The sequence below is a fragment of the Protopterus annectens genome, chromosome 9.part0, assembly GCF_019279795.1.
Source record: "Protopterus annectens isolate FY-2018-M chromosome 9.part0, PAN1.0, whole genome shotgun sequence".
NCBI lineage: Eukaryota > Metazoa > Chordata > Ceratodontiformes > Protopteridae > Protopterus > Protopterus annectens.
Window position 1 is genome coordinate 258,571,828 of NC_056743.1, and position 18,935 is coordinate 258,590,762.

General features: G+C 40.9%; 1 protein-coding gene across 1 annotated transcript in view; it reads left to right on the plus strand.

Moving 5' to 3' along the window:
- Nucleotides 1–18,935, plus strand: part of NAT10 (N-acetyltransferase 10) — a 1,889,152-nt gene that overhangs the window by 434,700 nt on the left and 1,435,517 nt on the right. The gene's annotated exons all lie outside the window — the stretch shown is intronic.

Consider the following 18,935-nt stretch of genomic DNA (forward strand, 5'->3'; position numbering starts at 1 on the left):
GTTAGGGCAGCTGTTTAATCTTAGCCTCACCTCAGGATACGTATCCAAGGAATGGCGTACGGCTACTGTGGTCCCATTACACAAAGGCGGTGCCTCCTCCGACCCTGGAAACTACCATCCCATCAGCTTGACAAGCCTGGTCTGCAAAGCTATGGAGAGGATCATTATGGAACTCATAAATAAAGACATAGGGGACCTGCAGACATTGGATCAAACCCAATTTGGCTTTGTCAAGGGCAGATCATGCCTTTTAAACTTGGTTGACTTTTTCGAAACAGTCACCAAGGCCATTGATGAGGGCAAGGCAGTCCACACAGCCTACCTTGACCTGGCAAAGGCCTTCGACACGATACCCCACTCAGGCATCATAGAAAAACTCACCAGTTTAAATGTAAACCCATACGTCACAAGTTGGGTTGCAAACTGGTAAGTGACAGAACCCACATTCCAAGCCTGTCACAAGCGGTGTCCCACAGGGCTCTGTCCTGGGTCCACTCTTGTTCGGCATCTACTTTTCGGAAGTACAGGCAAGCACAGGAGGATTATGGCTGACAAAGTTTGCAGATGACTGCAAACTGGGCGCCATAGTTGAAAACACATCAGACACAGATATCCTTCAGAAGGGTCTCATAGAAACGGATAACTGGTGCCAAAGCCATGGCCTAAAGTTAAACGCTAAAAAATGCATAGTCATACCCTTTGGGAAAAACAAGGTTACCCCTAGCTACCATATAGGTGGCAATCCACTAAGCACAGAAGAGGTTATCAGGGATCTGGGAACCCAGGTTGATAGCAACCTCTCATTTGACACCCACGTTGCCAAAGTTGTTAGGAAGACCTTCTACATTGCCTACCTTATCATGAAGGGTTTCACATCTAGGTCAAGGGAGGTCATCATTCCCCTGTACTCATCACTCATCAGACCGATGATTGAGTACAATGCCCCATTTGGAATGTATCTGACCCGACACCTACTGCAATTGGAAAGGCCCCAAAAGTTCCTCACCAAAAGGATAAAGGGTCTCAAAAATATGTCCTATGCTGCCCGACTGAAGGAGCTCCAGCTCTACTCAGTCGCTTACCGCCTGCTTAGAGGTGACCTGTGCCTGACATACAAGGCCATGTCCAACCCGGAATTAATGAACATGCTTCACCTCAAAAAATCTAAATCCATCAGATCCACAAGAGCACGAGACTTAAACCTTGACACGGTCATAAATAGGACGTGCTGGAGGAACAGATTCATCACCCAGAGACTCTCTATGCTGTGGAACAAAATCCCGGTACATGTGAGGCAGAGCACCTCGCTGGCCTTGTTCAAGAGAAATCTTGACCAATGGATGGGAGATCGTAGGTATACCCCAGGGATTACATCAGTGTCACTGCTTGACAGAGGCACAGCAAAATAATGGGCATAATATCCTTCCAATAGAAAGGGGTGGCGTAAGCCACAAAAACTCTGGGCTAGGCTTATAAATGCCCTAGGGCAGATAGCCTAGTATAAACCTATGAACAACAGATGCATCAGACTATGCATGGGGGGCTCACCTGGCAGGGAAGTGCATTCAGGGCAAATGGAACCCAAATCAAATGCACCTGCATATTAATCAAAAAGAAATGTTAGCTGTACAGAATGCTCTGACAGCCTTCAAGGGCCACATTCTTCCAGGACAACTAATGGTAAGAACGGACAACACCACTGTTATGTGGTACAGAAACAAGCAGACTAGCCATGGCTCTGTGGAACACAGCCTTGAGCTACCAAGTGCATCTACAGGCTCACTTCCTGCCAGGAAAACTAAATACACTGGCAGACAAACTAAGCAGAAATATCATGGACCCACACGAGTGGAAACTGGAACCAAAGATTTTCAACATGTTGGTAAACAAATGGGGGAGCCCAGATATAGACCTGTTTGCCTCCCCCCAGAATTACCAGTTGGACAAGGTCTCCCCACAAACAAGCTTGCAAAGTGGATGCTCTGTCTTTCAGCTGGAAAAATCTGTCCATTTATGCCTTTCCTCTTCTGCCTCTCCTCTCCAAAGTACTACTAAAGATCAAACAGGACAAACCAAGGATGATACTGATAGCACCGGACTGGCCATGCCAACACTGGTACTACCCTCTCTTGTGCAGTTTGTCACTGCTAGCTCCATAGCACCTGTCTCAGACCCCTACCCTGCTGTTTCAGCAGGAGAGCCAGATTCTGCACCCTCCGCTTCAAACCCTGACCCTGGCAGCCTGGCTAATTTCCTTATCTCTCCATTACCATTCCTCATTAAACAAGTGTTGGATGTCATTTTGGAGGAAAGGAGGCCTAGTACTAGAAAATCTTAAGCTGAAAAATGGAAAAGATTCTGTGCCTGGAACCAAACCCAAGGGATGGGCACAGCAACACCCAATTTACCTTAGATTCTTCAGTACTTAACTGAGATGCTTCACAAGGGCCTTTCTTTTTCCTCCATCAAAATTCACGCCTCAGCCATTTTAGCTCATTACAACACAGAACCACTCCTCTTCCCTCATCCACTGCTCAAGCAGTTCCTCAGAGGGGCCAAAAACGTTAACACCACCCAGTAGAGCCCCAACTCCAGCCTGGAACCTTAACTTTGTATTGGAAAAACTCACTGTTCCTCCTTTTGAGCCAGCTGTAAGTGCAGAGTTAAAATTTATTTCTTGGAAAACAGCCTTCCTTTTAGCAATTACTTCAGCAAGAAGGGTATCTGAATTACAGGCCCTTATGGCAGTGGAGCCTTTCATCATCTTTCATGCGGACAGGGTTTCCCTCAGGACCAATCCCTCCTTCATGCCCAAAGTGGTATCCAGTGTGGCTCTTAATCAGTCCATTTATTTGCCAACCTTCTTTTCTAATCCACAGAACAAAGGGGAAAGGATCCTGCACTCCTTAAATGTGTACAGACAAGTTAGATTTTACTTGGACAGGACTAAACCTCAAAGGAAATCTGTATAGCTGTTGGTGGCATTTGCTGCAGGGGCAGAGGGGAAGGCTATTTCAAAGCAAACCATTTCTAAATGGATAAGCCATTGCATTCATGTCTGCTATAAGCACCATGGAAAACCTACCCCACAGGGAATTTAGACCCAGTTCGGCCAGGGCAGCATCTGCCTCTACAGCCTTTCTCAGAGGTGTACCTATCAGGGACATCCTTGAAGCTGCTACCTGGAGTTATGTACATACTTTCACCAAGCATTACCATTTACCAATTTTCTCTAAATGCAGAGCTGGCTTTGCCACTGCAGTCTTGCAGGGCCTTATAGCTGGTCCTAATGCTATCTAAATGCCTCCTCCCATCCTTAGCTTTGGGAATCCACCCAAATGTGATGACTGTAACAGTGAAACACGAACATAGTACAGTTATGTACACTTAGATGTTAGAGTGTATTCACTGTTGCAGTCCTGGTTACCCTTCCTCCAGCCCCCTGACTTTTTTTGGCTTTACCTTTACTCTCCTTTACTATGCTTAAAAGCTTTTTGGTGTATTTGCTTTTTTGTTGGAGGTGTAACCTTGTATATATGTATATTTTTAATTGCTTCACACTAGGGGGGGCACCTGACATCTGGGGCAAGAAAAACTGATGTAATGGCGTCTGCTGCATGCTTTATACCTCTGACTACCTGACGTCACTGAAGATGAGAAAGCAACCGACGCAGGACCCAAGACTTTGATAATCAGTCCGATTGAGGGCTACTGCAAGCAGATAACCCAAATGTGATGATTGCAACAGTGAATACACTTGAACATCTACATTTATGGTAAGTGTACACAACTGTACTTGTCACTGTTGCAGTCATCACACTTGGGTTATCTACCTGCAGGTAGCCCTCAGTTGGCCCGAAAACCAGAGACTTAGTATTTCTGTGTCTCATGCTGTTGCTCCAGGACTGACGTCAAGTCATCAAGGGTATGAAAACAGGCAGCCGACACCATTACATCAGTCTTTCTTGCCGAGGAGCCCGAAACTTAAGCAGATGTTCTTCTTGTTTCACTGTTGCAGTCATTACATTTGGGTAATCTGCTGGCAGGTTGCCCTCAGTCGGCCTGATTCACAACGTCTTGGGTCCTGCGTCGGTTGCTGTCTCCACTTCCATGACTTCAGGTAGTCAGGGGTATAAAACATGCAGCCAATGCCATTTTATTCCGTCTTTCTTGCCGCATGGTGCCCAAAGCAGAAGCAGTTCGCAAGTGCCGGTCGGCCGACTCCTGAAATTTTTGTATTCGAGTTTCAGAACCAAAGTCTTCAAACTAAAGCTAAGTACCCCATTGGGGAAACTTTTTCTTGCTCCTTACAGATGTCAGTAAAAGTTAATAATTGCATTACTTGTGGGAAGCAAATACCTCATAAGGTTTTTCATTTGTACTGTATTCCTTGCCTAGGCCCAGATCACAACGTGCCTTGCTGTCGGTTTTGTGCTAGATTTAACCAGCACACTAAGTATCGGCATATTTTTGCTTCTAAATATTTTGGTTCAAGATTTAATTATCCTGAAATGTCCTCTGTTAGCAATCCGACTACCAGAGTTCACAAAAACCACAAAGAAAAAGACAGAGACAGACCATCGAGGTCCAAAACCGACTATGAAGCTTCTCCTAAGCCAGTCGCCGGTTCACTGGTACTCAGGCACTTTCGCAGCCCATGTTACCCACTACTTTTGAGTCGTAGGTCTCTTCTGAGACCCATTCGGAGTCCGGTATGCCGTGTGTATCTCAGAGTATTAAACTTGCGGATGTCTCACCCTTGGATGGGTCTGGAGCCGCTGAGCAGGCACCTGCTTCTGAGGGTGTTTTCAGGCCTCAACATTTTTATATTAAACTGACGCCAGCAACAAAAACATGGTCAAAAACAACTTCTATGTCTAAAAAACTGACGGATGAGACGTGCTCAGGCCCCTATGCCTAAAAAACAGATGATCAAATGGCTGATTTAATTTAATTTGATTATGAATCTTCAGATCATGTTTCCATTTCTTCTGATTCCTCTTCTGATCAGGAATTTTCTATTCCACCCTATAAGGATTTTGATGCAGAGGAATCCATCCCATCTGCATCTCCTCCTGAGGATTACACTTTTGGAAAGACTTTGCATACTCTAAGGGAACATTTTCACTGGGAGAGTCAGGACTTCTGTATTAAACATTGTTGATGATGTGTTCTCGGAATCAGGCATGGCTCCTGATTCCCTGCCTCCGGCTCCTAGTAAGCCAGACAGGTATTTACAGGGTTCCTGTCTCCCACAAATTTCTTTTCAAAAATCCTATTGCTGATCCTGAGACTATTTCTCAGGGTCCCATGGGTGTAAAGGCCTCTACAGCCAAAAACCCTACTCCTTCTGATAGAGATTCCAGGGCGCTGGATAGATGGGGTAAGAAGGTTTATACGTCTGCAACCTTGGCAATCAGGGCTTTAAACTGCCAGTTTCATATGCTTAAATATCAACAACATGTTATGGGCTTACTGAAACAGAAAATGATGTTGATTTCTGATTGTGTGGAAAATAGAGTGTTACAGGAGTTACTGCATTCAGCAGTACAAGTTGGAAAGCATACTTTGCAATGTGGTTTTGATTTCTTGGAGGCCTCTTCTAGGGCCGCCGTTACTGGATCTGTGATTAGAAGGGCATGCCTGGTTCAAGGAGCAAAATCTGCCTGATCATGTTAAAGCTAAATTGTTGGATGCTCCTTTACAGCATGATTCTCTGTTTGGTAAAAAGGCACAAGAGGTTTTAAAGAAAATGGAAGACAAAGCTAAGTCTATGCAAACTGTAAAAGATTTCTTGCAAGTACAGCCACCGAGGTTCAGTAGGCACTGGCCTACTAAAAATTGGTCCTTTCCTTTGTCCAACAGAGCCGCTCAGGGCAAATCCAGGCGCTGAAAAGGCTCCAGATACCAATCACAGGGTTCATACAGGTCAAAGCAATGGGGTGCTTCCACCTCCCAATCTGGAGGAAACAAAGCACAGCCCTACAGTAAGCAGTCTCAATGACTTTCCTCTACCATCACCAAGCACTTATCTTTTGGCAGCACCCTTGGGGGGAAAACTAGCACTTCATGCTCAGAATTGGCAGTTAATTACCCAGGACAAGTGGGTATTAAATATAGCATCCCAGGGGTACAGATTTCATTTCCATACTTTGCCAATTCCAAATGGATGGCCGGATCTGCTACAAAACCAGTGGGCAGAGGCCTAGAAGCAAGTCATGTCCCTCATGGATATGGGGGCTATTCAACTGGTACCAGAAAAGGAAATAGTACAAGGTTTTTATTCAAGACTTTTCCTGGTACCCAGAAAAGACATTTCATGGCGTCCAATACTGGACTTATCGATTTTGAACACGTTCCTGGACATTCCAAAGTTCAAAATGCTAACTTTATAACAGCTACTTGCCTATACTAGGCAGGAATGCTTGGTTAGTAACTCTAGACTTAAAAGAGGCATACCTGCATATCCCAATAAGGGAATCCTGCAGAAAATACCTCTGCTTCAAAGCAGGTTTTTTGCATTACCAATTCTCTGCACTGCCATTTGGCTTATCTACTGCGCTCAGGGTCTTTACAAAGTGCCTGGCACCAGTAGTTGCATTCTGCAGACAAAGAAGCATTCAAATTTATTCTTATCTGGACGATTGTCTCATTCAAGCAGAGGACAAGGACACTTTTCTTCAACATCTGCCATTTGTAAAAAGGCTTACAGCATGCCTGGGGCGCACCGTAAATTAAAAGAAATCACAACTGGTACCCTCTCAAATGATTACATTCCTGGGTGCAAGCTTGAGTACAACTTCCCAGATGGCTTACCTTACGCCAGACAAACAAGGGCAACTGACAGCATACTTCAAACAAATGGCAACAAAAACCCAGTTATCTGCAAGACAAATTCTGCAGGCTTTAGGGTTCATGGCATCCTGCATTCTACTAATTCCATATGTGAGACTGCATTTGAGGAAACTTCAGTGGTACCTAAAAAGTTTATGAAGTCAACATTGTCACAGTCTGGAAACAATGATTACTCTCATTCCCTGCCTACAATAGGAGTTTCATTGGTGAGCAGAGGGATGTCACCAAAACAAGGGACTGTCATTCACTCTACCCGCTGCCACCCAAACCCTAACTACAGACGCATCAGACTATGCTTGGGGGGGCTCACTTGGCAGGGAGATGCATTCAGCCAAATGGAGCCCAAACCAAATGCATCTGCAAATAAACCAGAAAGAGATGCTAGGTGTTCAGAATGCTCTGACAGCCTTCAAGGACTTATTTCATCCAGGACAACTACCAATAAAGACGGACAGCACCACAGTTATGTGGTACATAAAAAAGCATGGGGATTCACATTCCTACCCCCTTTGCAGACTAGCCATGGCCTTGTGGAACACAGCCTTGACCTACCAAATACATCTTCAAGCTCAATTCCTGCCAGGAATGCAAAATACTCTGGCAGACGACCTAAGCAGAAATCTTATGGACCTGCACGAATGGAAACTGTATCCACAAATCTTCAGCATGTTAACACAGAAATGGGGGAGCCCAGACATAGATCTATTTGCCTCTCCCCAAAATTATCAGTTGGACAAATTCTGCCAAGAACTCATCACAAAAAAACATGGAAAGTGGATGCACTATCCTTCAGCTGGAAAAACCTATCTGTCTATGCCTTTTCCCCCTCTGCCTCTACTCTCCAAGGTCTTACTAAAAGTCAGACTGGAAAAACCAAAAATTATCCTAATTGCTCCGGACTGGCCTCGCCAGCACTTGTACCCACTTCTAAGGAATATGTCTCAACTTCCTCCATGGTACCTGCCTCAAATACCTCATCTACTGTCACAGCAGAACTATCAAATTCTGTACACTCCGCTCCAAACTCTGAATCTTGCAGCATGGCTAATCAACTAATTATTCAAACAACACCTTTCAGTAAATCTGTGATGCATGTCATTTTGGAAGCCAGAAGGCCTAGTACTAAAAATCTTATGCTGATAAATGGAAGATATTCTGTGCTTGGACTTAAGCACAAGGAATAGACAAAGCACAGCCCAATATTCCTCAGATTTTACAATATTTGACTGAGATGCTTGACAAGGGCCTATCTTTTTCTTCAATAAAAATCCATGCCTCTGCCATCTCGGCTCATTACAACACAGAGCCTCCCCTCTTTTATCATCCTCTGCTTAAACAGTATCTTAGAGGGTCCACAAATTTAAGGCCTCCCAGAAGATCACCAACTCCTGCATGGGACCTCAATTTTGTGCTGGAAAAACTCACCCTGCCTCCTTTTGAACCAGCAGCTACTGCGGATATAAAATTTCTATCTTAGAAAACAGCTTTTCTCTTGGCAGTCACTTCAGTAAGAAGGGTTACAGAACTGCAGGCTGTCATGGCATTGGAGCCTTTTATTACATTTTACTCTGGCATGGTGTCCCTCAGGACCAATCCTTCTTTTATGCCTAAGGTGGTATCCAGTGTGGCTCTTAACCAGACCATTCACCTTCCAACTTTTTACCCAAATCCGCAGAACAAGGGGGAGAGGATTCTCTATTCATTGGATGTACACAGACAACTAAGATACTATTTAAACAAGACCAAATCTCTAAGAAAGTCTGAGCAACTACTTGTAGTATTTGCTGCAGGGTTAGAGGGGAAGGCTATATCAAAGCAGACTATTTCTAAGTGGATAAGCCACTGCATTCGTTTCTGCTATTTGCACCATGGTAAACCTGTGCCCAAGGGAATCGGATCATCCACCAGGGCTGCCTCTCCTTCAACAGCTTTTCTCAGAGGGGTCCCAACAAAAGACATTCTTGAAGCTGGTACTTGGAGCTCTGTTCATACCTTCACAAAACATTATCATTTACCTCTCTTCTCCAAATCCAGGGCAGGCTTTGCCATTGCAGTCCTGCAAGGCCTTTTAGCCGCTCCTAATGCTGTTTAGTTACATCCTCCAATCCATAGCTTTGGGATTCTACCCAAATTTAATGACTGCAACAGTGAAACACTCGGAACATAGTACAGTTGTGTATACTTACCATAAATGTAGATGTTCAAGTGTATTCACTGTTGCAGTCCTGGTTACCAGTTGCCTTTATGTCCAACGATTTTATGCCTTATTATGGATTTAACTTTTCTAAGCTTTACAGCAGAACACTCTCATAATCAAGTTGCATTTTTGGATGTGAATGTTCTTAACGAAAACATGTTGGAAACCGAATTACACAGATAAAATACATGGAAAAATCATTACTTGTTGAAAAGCAGCATGCATCCTAAACATGTCACTGAAAATATTATGCAAAATGAAACACAAAGAATACATAAAAGATGTAGCAAAGATGAGACGAGAAAAGGAAATTTTGTTTCTACAACAAAACCTAATAAAGAGAGGCTATAATGAAAAAGATGTGAATGTTCAAGAAGTTATCCCAAAGAAAAACAAGACCGAAAACAGAACCACCAGAGTGATGTTAACTTACAGCACAGACAACACACAAGTTAAATCCATAATAAGGCAGTTTTGGCCAATCCTCACCCAGGATGCCAAGCTAAAAGACATTGTAGGTGAAACACCATGCTTTGGCTACAAGAATAAGAAAACTTTAAAGAGGTTACTTTGCCCAAAGGATGGGTTTAGCAAACATAAAATCGTTGGACATAAAGGCACGTTCAAGTGTGGCCACTGCACATCATGCCCACTGATTGACTCTAATAATGAATTTGAACATCCAAGGACAAAGAAGAAATGCACCTTTAATGTCAAAGCCACTTGTATAACCCCTAATGTGGTGTATATGGCTACCTGTAAACTATGCCCTGCATTCTATGTAGGAAAAACTAATCGGATGTTTAAAAATCGCATTTTGAGACATCAAAGAGACATTACCAATAAAGATCCACATAATGCTTTAGCAACACATGCTGAAAGAAATGTCAGTCATTCTTTCACTTATAAGGTGATAGAGAATGCATATAGTGGAATAAGGAAAGGTGACATTGTAAATATTACTGAATGCAGGGAGAGTAAGTGGATTGTGAACTTCCGTGCGGATATCGAGCCAGGCTTGAGTAACATCATCCCACTGAAACCTATACTAAAAGCTACAAAACCAACTATCAGCTAACATGGAGGTGTGTCTGGCTTAATAATTCATGACTGGTCACACTCCTCAAAAGCAAAAGGTATAGGAAATGGAACACCCCCAGCTGAGAGGAAAGAGGATTGGTGCATTTAAACAGCTGATTGACAGTGTGATGATTGAATGATTGTCTCAACAGTAAAGGAAGCAAACACTATAAAAAGGAACTTCTAGCCCCAATCTCTACGATCTGAAGAAGATACCGAAAGAGCTTATCGTTTGGAATACATAGGGACTGTTTTATTCTACATCAAGATTTTAACTTGACATGAAGATTTTAACTTTTCCTACAATAAAAGGATTTTAACTGCCATTAAAGCTAGAAGCTTTTATTTGATCTGTTAGACTGGTTAAGCTGTTATCACAGTCACATAGCAGCTACTACATCTTCAGTGTGGATACTTTGTATATCAGTCCAAAAAGATTGGATACTTTGAAGCCATCATTTCGTTATGGTATCACAGCGTGAATATCTTTTAAGTGCATTTAATTTAAGTACTGGAAATGTATGTAAGTTTTTTGCTATATATGTTGCACTTTTAAGTTTTATATCATTTAACCACACTACCTATTCTCCAAGAGAACTTTATTTCATTGGCCATTGTTGTACAGCGTTTCATTTTGAATACTGTTTTTACTTGTTACTGATAGCTGTACTTTAGCATTTGGAGGTACTCTTTCTTCATTATAGATGAGGGTAAGGTGGTTCACACAGCTTATCTCGACAGGGCTTTCAACACCATCCCCCACTCTGGAATTATAGATAAGCTCACTAAACTAGGTATAAATCCCTATGTCACAAGATGGGTTGCTAACTGGCTCACAGACAGAACCCACACTGAAAGTAGCAGATTCCAAATCCGACTTCAGACCAGTGACAAGTGGAGTACCACAGGGTTCAGTCTTGGGTCCTCTCCTGTTTGGTATCTACTTCTCTGAAGTACAGGCTAACACAGAAGGTCTTTGGCTAACAAAGTTTGCAGATGACTGCAAACTAGGAGCCATAATCAAAACTCCTAACGATGTGGACAATACTACAAAAGGACCTCACTGAGACAGATGCCTGGTGTCAAAGCCATGGCCTGAAGCTCAATGCCAAAAAGTGTATTGTCATCCCCTTGGTAAAAACTCTGTACCCATGAACTACCACATAAGCAGTAGTCTACTTAATGCCGAAAGTGTGATGAGACCTTGGGACACAGGTGGACAGTAGTCTTTCCTTTGATAATCACATTACCACAGTGGTGAGGAAAACCTTCTGCGTGACTCTCCTCATCACAAAAGGTTACTCATCCAGAAAAAAAGAGGTCATTGTTCTCCTCTACTCATTACTCATTACCCCCATTATAGAGTAGAACGCCCCTTTTGGTATGTACCTCACAAGACATTTACAACAAGTGGAAAGGCAACAGAAATACTTCACAAAGAGGACTACTGGCCTCAGACAGATGCCCTATGCAGACCATCTCAAAAAACTCAAGCTTTACTCTGTTGCTTATTGCCTACTCGGGGGCAATCTCTGCTTGACATACAAAGCTATATAAAACTCAGAGCTGTTGGACATGCTCAAGTTAAAGAAATCCCAATCCCTCCGAGCTACATGCTCTAGGGACCTAAACCTTGTCACCACAATAAACAGAACATGCTGGAGGGATAGATTCCTGTCCCAGAGACTTCCCATACACCTATCTATGTCAAACAGAGCTCCTCATTAGCACTCTTCAAAAAAATCTTGATGATTGGATGGGAAATGGGAAATTCAGCCCAGGGATCACTTCTGTGGCTCTGCCCGACAGGAGCACAGAGAAATAATTTTCTTGGGTGGCGAAAGCCAGGGTACGTTTTTGGCTAGGCTTATATAGGTCCTAGGGCTAATAGCCTAGTACCTACCTATGAACCTGTGGCTACAGCAAATATGTATCTGGACAAGACTTGTTACAGGAAAGGGGGGAAGCAAGCTTAGAATTTTTTTTTCAGTACATTTTTTTTCTTCAGTAAAGTGGAAGTGAAGAAAGCTGGAACAGAAGTTACTTTAAGGTTTAGAATCTGAGTGGGTTGGCTTTCACAAATATTCTCTATTACATTGAATGAACTAATGACAGTAGACTGTGAGGAGTGTCACAGATCAAATATACAGTATGGGTGGGCAACTGCAAAGCCACCAAGTATAAGAACACCACAACACTAGGGAGAGTCGGTGGGAAAACTATTACAGTTACAAACGAAACCAAGAATCAAATGACAAGAACTTCTAAAACCAAGAAAGGAACTTTCTAAGCACTTTAAAATCAGTTAATTTAGTGCTTTCGTCAGCATCAGTCAGCTGACTTTATCAAAATAACAATACATTGTTACTAGAAGCCATTTTATATAAAAAATCAAATCACATGACAGTCCAAATGAGCAATAAGCAAATCTTAAAATTGCATCTAAAACAGTGCACCCTCCAGTTATATAAGCTATTTTGTAGAGCCATAATACCTTCCCTGATACTAAATAAAATTAAAAACAAATAACCACATGACAATACATAATAAAAAATAGATGTGTGTATGAATATGTGAATTGTATAAAAGTGTAGCAGCAACCTCCTACAAACCTAATTTAACCACTAGAAATGTCAATAATAAAACTGCCAGTTAATAATAAAGAATCACCCTCTATTTTATTCTCTCTCATTAGTCCATGTCTAGTTCCAGTAAGCTTTTAATTTCAGAAAACTACTGAGACTCAATGCGTCATTTAGTCCCGGAAACTTGGTTGCATTTAGCCTAATTTGCCAAACCAGTTCCCTGAACTCTAAGTAATCTTCCCAAGGACCCCCACGTATTTCTTGTGTAACTTTTTCAAGGACCAAAAACCTAAAAACATGTCCGGGAAACTGTTGAACATGTTTGGAGAAGGCATTACTGTTACAATTTCTAACATGCTCATAAATCCTGTCTTTAAAGCATCTTTTGGTTTTTCCAACATAAAATCCTTTACAGTTACTACACAGGGCTACAATAAACTACTCCCCTACTGATACAGCTATGCTTGGCCAAAGGTCTATCATGAATGTTTTTGATTTTAATGTTAATATCAGTACAAATCATACAACGTTGTGCACACAACCTGCACTTTTTGGTGCCACCGTGCTCCATAGATTTCACCAAGTTGCCCTGTTGCAATAAATACTTGATGGTAACACCTCTCCTAAAAATAATACGAGGTGTAGACCCTACCTTGTCTACCACATCCATCTGGGAAAAATATACCAGTTTTTCTTGAGAATATCATATATTTGTTGGTAATCTTGTGAAAACCTGGTTACAAAGGAAAGATGGAAGGCATTAGATTAGCCACCCTCTCTCTTACCTTGCTCGTCCCTGTTCATATTTGAGGGAACATCCCCCAGTTCCCTATCTGAATTGTAAAGGAGTTTGAATATTCCATCCTCTCTTTTCCTCTAAACTTCTTGATAAATAGGGTCAATGAGACTTAAAGGGTAGCCTCGTGCTAAAAGCATCTGTTTCATTGTATTACTTTGCGATACAAAATCATCGCCCCTTGTCACCGTATAGGAAATCCGGACATACTGTCCTTTTACTAACCCTCTTTTCACATGTTCAGGATGACGACTTTGATAGTGTAATAAACTGTTTGAATAAGTTGGTTTTCTAAACAGGTCACAAATAAAACACTGCTTAACCACATTTTCTTAAGTTGAACATCTAAGTAGTTGATTTCATTTTCCCTGTACATCTGTGTGAATCTAAGAAACTATGTAGTATTGTTAATATAAAATAAAAATTAAACACTTTTTGAATCGCCCTTGCAAATAAAAAACAAATCATCGATATAATGGAAATAAAAAAAGCCACTGTTCCTTGAAGGTAGAATCCAACAAAAATTTCCGTTCCCACATCAGCATAATGATGTTGGGAGCACAGGGGCCCCCATTGCCACCCTGTTTTTTTGTAAAAAAAAAAAAAAAAAAACTGTCCTTCAAAAAAAAAAAAAAAAGCTGCTTTAATTCAATCCCTTGACAATCAAGTCCTTGTACAAAGTTAAATCAGATGTTAACCCATTGAGAAACTTCCAGTAGCGAAGACCCTTAGGAACAAGATTGTTCTTAATGCATTCACAAAAATAGGCATTTTCAACCTGTAGTTTACGGCATTTTACAAGCTTGCTTTCAAACACTGATAATGTTTGTCGAAAAGTCCCATTGAGTGCAATATTACCATTGTTCTGTTGAAACAAAAAATCCCTATCGATCCATTTCTGGAAAGCATTAATATTCACACCGCTGCTAACACTTACTTCTCAAAGCTCCAGTGTTTGAAGGGCCTTGTCCAGGAGGTATATTGCCATCACTTCGGTTTGGCGAACCGAACAGTGCTTCTCTGGATATCTCGTGCAAAAGTTGAGTTAAAAATACCCATATTCTCTCTTGGGTCATTCCCCAAGGTAAAAGTACGTGGAGAAGAACCCATTCTTGGAATCACAAACTACAAACAAAACCAAGAACCAAACAACAATAACTTCTAAAACCAAGAAAGGAACTTTCCAAGCATTTCAAAATCAGTTTCTTTAGCGCTTTCGTCAGCATCAATCAGCTGACTTCATCAGAATAACAATACATTGTTACTAGAAGCCATTTTATATAAAAAAATCAAATCACATAACAGTCCAATTAAACAATAAATCTTAAAATTGTATCTAAAACAGTGCACCGCCAGTTATATAAGCTGTTTTGTAGAGCCATAGTACCCTTCCTAATACTAAATAAAATTAAAAATGAACAACCACATGACAATACATAATAAAAAAATGTGTGTATGAATATGTGAATTGTATAAAAGTGTAGCAGCAACCTCCTACGAACCGAATATAATCACCAGAAATGTCAATAATAAAACTGCCAGTTAATAATAAAGAACCACCCTCTATTTTATTCTCTTTCATTAGTCCAAAGCTTATTGGAAGTAGACATGGACTAATGAGAGAGAATAAAATAGAGGACTGTTCTTTATTATTAACTGGCAGTTTTATTATTGACATTTCTGGTGGTTATGTTAGGTTTGTTGGAGGTTGCTGCTACACTTGTAAAAAAGTGTATGTTACGTGGTGGGCATGATCGCCGTATCTTGTTAATTAGCCTCCCAAACTTTGGCACAGAAACTACGAGGTGGTTCAGAGATGGTACCCTGTTATCAGTTTCATTACCCACTGGTTTGTATCCCCTTCTGAGTGGAGTACTCGCACACATTCCAGGCTGCTGCACACTCAAATCCTTGCTTGACAAGGAGCTACTTAGATTCAGATCCAGTGGACTTTCTCCATCCATATCAACCTGCTGTGGACTACACCTGAACTCATGTATAGTAGGTGGCATATCCATTTCCTTGTCAGCACTAGGCCTGGCCTGTGCGATGGAGGACAGAAAAGGTCCGTCAGTCAGGCCATGTCCTTGCCTTAACTCAGAGACAATTCATCCTCCTTGTCAAAATAGAATTCAAGTTGATGACCACTATTTTGTGTGCCATCATTCCTTAGCTGGGCTAGTGGCATGTTATCCTCACTGTCATGGTCAGTTTCATCAATAGTGGTGAGGTTGGGACTGTCAGGAATGGCTGGGACAGGGGCATCATCTTTTATCAGCGGTAATGGCCTTCTCAAGCAAACGTACCAGTGGAATATGATCATCGGCATCATAATAGTCATCCTCACTCTAGTTTGCCTTATGTTGTGAATCAAGGTCCAATTCCATTTCGGTCCCACTGGTATTACTGTCAGAATCCGTATCCTCGCCCAAGTAAATATTTTTTGATTTCTTAGCAGACTGCATCTTCAGTGAGGGGGTGTGATGTCTTTGTGTGAACGCAGAGCTGAAAAACACAATGGTATAGAACAATATAATGTTACTCACCTGCACAGAGGCAGCTGCAAAGCAACAAAAAACAGGCACTATGTAGTGATTGAGATTTTACACTGTTTCATCATATGCAGTTCAGTTACATTAATTCACAAAGATATGAACCACATTACTAAAATGGGTACTTGCATCTGTATGTTACTTGTGAAAATACATATAAACTGAAGGAACGGAAATGTGCTTTCATCAGTTAGCTAATGTTTGTACATGTGCCAAACAATGTTTAAGAAATGTCCAATTAAATAAAACAAAATGACAGAAATTATGTCCATACATATATATCCATATACAAACACACACAATACATATTATAAATTGTGTGTGTGTGTGTGTGTGTGTGTGTATGCAGGTGCTTGAGAGAGGATTTTCTTTTATACCTGCTCAAAGAGCAAATGTTACAGATGTATTACTAGACTTAAGCTTATTTTTAAGAAAGCTGAATTTAAAATTTTTGTTTTCTGAACAGAATAGCAGCCAGGAAGTTATTAATGATATTAGTGCCACTAGTAGTAGTAGTATGGATTCCACAGCTTCATCCGCAAGTAATTTTAACAATAGTGTTTTTAGAAAAAGGAGTTTATATAACCCAGCATTGAATAACACCCTGCACACATTTCTGAGAGTTTGCGAACAAGACATTAGAAACTTGTTAAAACAACCTGCTGGCAATAAGTGGCTTAACCTTTTTATTTCAGAACAGCATGCCTTGTATGAATTAAGCCAAGATAAAACGCTCAGAATTATGAAGGCAGACAAGGGCACTGGAATTGTGCTAATGGAGCAAAAGAAATATATTGATAAAATTGAAAGCATGCTTACAGACAATGAGTTCTACAAAACAGTGACAATGAAAGAAGTGAATGCACATTTTAAGAAAATAGATAGCATGCTTAAAGCTTTGGAACATACACAGCAACTTTCCCTTGAGGAATTAGTATTTTTACAAACACATAACCCCAACTTAGGCAAAATGTTTGGGATTCCGAAAATACACAAGAATCAGAAAGACCCTCCTTTCAGGCTAATAATTTCTAATAAGCGCACAAAGACTGAAAATATTTCGGAATTTCTTGACAGTGTGTTCAACCCTTTAGTGCAGGCTACAGAATACTATATAAAGGATTCCTGGGATTTTCTTAACACACTGTATGAATCTAGACTGGATTTTACTAACTGCACGCTGGTTTCCCTTGACATAGTTGCTCTGTACACAAATATCCCACATCATGAAGGGCTGGAAGCTATCAGACTTTTTCTTAACAAATATGCTGGCTTTACTAACAATCACATTGAAACATTAACAGCTCTTACCACGGCAGTTCTTACTAACAATTACTTCTATTTCAACAACAAATGTTACAAGCAGGTTAAAGGAGTGGCTATGGGTTCGAAAATGGCCCCAGCCTTTGCAAATCTTGTATTAGGTACATGGGAACTGGAAACCCTTAAACTGTTACCTAACTTTGACAAAGTGCATCTCTATAAACGTTTCATTGACGATATTTTTTTTGTGTGGAGCGGACATTTAACAGAATTGAACACGTTTATTGAATCTCTATCTAACCGTATCCCATACTTAGACTTTGTGGTTTCTGGACAAGGTACACAGATTAACTTTCTGGACACCATCATTTCGTTGGATAGCAGCAATGGAACACTTTCCTCCAACATCTACAGAAAAGAAACTTATAGGAATAACTTCCTGGATTTTCATAGCCAGCATCCATTCTTTATGAAAAAGAATGTGCTTAGGGGCCAGTTTATTAGGCTATCCAGACTGATTAGTGACGACTGTACTTTCAACACAGAAAGCATGTTTTTATCTAGGTTGTTTGCTGACAGAAATTACCCTAAGCAACTCATTTATGATGTTTTCTCTGAAGTTGCAGCACACAGACACAGTAAACATAAACCTATCATGTTATATGGCTTCACTTCTAAAGCTAGTGCTGAGGTTCCACAAACTGATAGATTTTGCAGCTTCCCTGTGCCCATTAGCAGGGATATGCATTCTATCAAAGAAGTAATACATAGAAATTGGAATATTATTTCATCACAACAGAATCTTGTTCAAGCCATAGGGCATTCTCCTAATTTTGCATACAAAAGAACGAGGACACTCAAGATGTCCTTTGAAAGAAATGAACATTTTCAAACCGCAGCAGACCCACAGACTGTGACACAGAACCAGCGGCATGGCATGTTTCAGTGCAATGGTTGTGTAGTCTGCATGCATATTTATTCAGGTACAGAATACACTTTCAGACACAGCAATACTAAAGTTGTGTTTAAAAGCTATTTTGAGTGTCACACTAAATTTGTAGTATATGCAAGTATTTGCAACACCTGTAATTAGTTTTATGTTGGTAAGACAATAAGAAAATTATCAGATCGCATTAAGGAGCATTTGGCTGCCATTAGGCAACAAGATGACAGTAATGCATTAGGCAGACACAGTCTTCACTGCCCCAACTTCTCTGGTTTTAAATTCTTTGTTTTGGAGCAAATACAGCAATTCTTTGGAGACTGTGAGACATTCTTAGAATTGAAAGAACTCCGCTGGCAATTACTGTTGAATGCTGATAACGGACTTGGTCTCAATGAAAATATTAATGTTAAGTGTGCATTGCGGTGGTTATCATAATATTCTGATATTTGCATTACAAGCTATCTCATTGTTTTGTTTAATTCCTATGTTATTGCCCATTGCTTTATGCACACACATAGAATGGTGAGTTAGTCCTGCTAATTCTTTCATAGGGACACACATAGCCTGGGGATTGCTCTGATTTGTTACAGTAACAATGTCTTTGGTTTGACTGAAAAGTTTTTTTTATGTAGTAACATTGGTCAACAGTATACAGCAGTGG